This window comes from Schistocerca serialis, unplaced genomic scaffold (genome assembly GCF_023864345.2).
Source record: "Schistocerca serialis cubense isolate TAMUIC-IGC-003099 unplaced genomic scaffold, iqSchSeri2.2 HiC_scaffold_1223, whole genome shotgun sequence".
In the NCBI taxonomy this organism is placed as follows: domain Eukaryota; kingdom Metazoa; phylum Arthropoda; class Insecta; order Orthoptera; family Acrididae; genus Schistocerca; species Schistocerca serialis.
Window position 1 is genome coordinate 190,001 of NW_026047429.1, and position 2,500 is coordinate 192,500.

General features: G+C 59.4%; 1 pseudogene; it reads right to left on the reverse strand.

The window, feature by feature from the left end:
* Window positions 1-2,500, reverse strand: part of LOC126435910 (large subunit ribosomal RNA) — a 6,855-nt pseudogene that overhangs the window by 2,399 nt on the left and 1,956 nt on the right.

Consider the following 2,500-nt stretch of genomic DNA (forward strand, 5'->3'; position numbering starts at 1 on the left):
CCGGCGAAGAAGAGGGCCCAGCCAGCGGGCTGCAGGCACCCCCAAGCCCCCATGAGAGATGGGGGCGTGGAAGTAACCGACCGGCGTATCTGCTGGCAGGTGCAGCCAAGATCGAAGGGCTGCACGAACACAGACGTCAAGGGAAGAGAGGGCCCCAAGACGAGTCCTCCCCAGGGCGAGGCCATGGAAAATACCCGGGAGGATGACAGAACGAAGGGCAAAAAGCCGCTGCTGAGGTTTGAGTGGTGCACGCTTGATGATGTTCAACTGCTTCTCGACCTCCCGCCGGGGATGAAAAAGACTGCGTCCGCACGTGGAAAATTGCAGGCCTAGATACTTGAAAGTATCTCCCATCGCCAGTGCTGGGATGTTGTTCCCCCCAGCACGAAAGATGACAGTCTCGTCGACCTTGGTTTTCTTCTCCCGGCCTGATGAGACAAGGGCGAGAGAAAAACACTTCCGTGGGTTGACCTCGAGCCCGAGATCCCCCAGGGCCGACGTGGCGATGGTGAGAAGTTCCTGCAATCCGTCACGAGTCTCGGCGAACAGCAGGAGGTCATCAGCGAATGCAGCCGCATTTATCCGCCGTCCAAGAATGCGTGCACCAATATGAGCAGGCAGACGAGACAAGAGAATGTCAATGGACATGTTGAAGAGAATAGGAGACAGCGGGTCACCCTGCCGAACACCCCTCGAAGGCCGCACTAGATCTGACGACTTCCCATCCGCGCAGATAACCGTCGATCCCGCCTCATAGCATCCCTGGATGTAGTCAACGAACTCGACCGGCAGACCATGGGACCTTAGCACAGGACCAAGGGCACCATGGGCAAGCGAGTCGAAGGCCTTTGACACATCCAGAGATGCCAAGTACAGCGAGCCGGCAGCTCGGCGCGCCTGGGTCATCGCCAGATCCAGAAGAAAGGTGTTATGAAGCATCCCATCCTGAGGGATGAAAGCCCGCTGGCGACCGTCCAACACACAGTAGCGCATCAGGCGGCCAACCAGAACCTTGTGAAAGGCTCTGGTCAGCACCGAGCACACTGTGATCGGACGAAAGTCAGCAGGGGATGCTGCGGCGGTCTTCTTGGGCAGCAGGGTTGTTCTGGCCTGAAGGAGTCGGGATGGAAGGGAACGGGAAAGGAGAAGGAAATTAAGGATCTTGAGGAGAACCTCCCGGGGAAGGCGACGCAGTTGCGTCGGCGTGAGGCCGTCAGGACCTGCAGCAGAGTTGCGAGGCGGGAGAGCAGCGGTGGCTTCTTCTGCAGAAATGGGAGCCCAGAGGTCACGGAAGGGCACCCTCTTCGAGAATGGCAGCAGCTCATCGGACAGACCCTCCCCACGCGGAGGTCGAGACCTGACACGTGGTGGAGAGAAAAGGTCTGTCCAAAACTCAATCAGCCCTGGGATGGATGGTGGCTGATGCAAGAGTGTGCCATCAAGAAGTCCGTTGATACAGCGTGCTCCGTTCTTCTTGAAAGCACGCTGAACCACCGCATACTCCCATCTCCTGCGTGCACGCTTACGCTCTGGGGGCTGTTGGGTCCGCACACTCGCAGCTTGGTGGACAGCTGGCTCATAGTTATAGTTACTCCCGCCGTTTACCCGCGCTTGCTTGAATTTCTTCACGTTGACATTCAGAGCACTGGGCAGAAATCACATTGCGTCAACACCCGCTAGGGCCATCGCAATGCTTTGTTTTAATTAGACAGTCGGATTCCCCCAGTCCGTGCCAGTTCTGAGTTGATCGTTGAATGGCGGCCGAAGAGAATCCGCGCACCCGCGCGCCCCCGGAGGAGCACGCTAAGGCGGACGCGGCCTCGCAGCAAGGAAGATCCGTGGGAGGCCAAGGCACGGGACCGAGCTCGGATCCTGCACGCAGGTTGAAGCACCGGGGCGCGAACGCCGCGCAGGCGCGCGCATCCTGCACCGCCGGCCAGCACGAGGCCGACCAACGGCGAGAGCAGACCACGCCCGCGCTAAACGCCCGCACTTACCGGCACCCCTACGGCACTCACCTCGCCCAGGCCCGGCACGTTAGCGCTGACCCACTTCCCGACCAAGCCCGACACGCCCCGATCCTCAGAGCCAATCCTTATCCCGAAGTTACGGATCCAATTTGCCGACTTCCCTTACCTACATTATTCTATCGACTAGAGGCTCTTCACCTTGGAGACCTGCTGCGGATATGGGTACGAACCGGCGCGACACCTCCACGTGGCCCTCTCCCGGATTTTCAAGGTCCGAGGGGAAGATCGGGACACCGCCGCAACTGCGGTGCTCTTCGCGTTCCAAACCCTATCTCCCTGCTAGAGGATTCCAGGGAACTCGAACGCTCATGCAGAAAAGAAAACTCTTCCCCGATCTCCCGACGGCGTCTCCGGGTCCTTTTGGGTTACCCCGACGAGCATCTCTAAAAGAGGGGCCCGACTTGTATCGGTTCCGCTGCCGGGTTCCGGAATAGGAACCGGATTCCCTTTCGCCCAACGGGGGCCAGCAC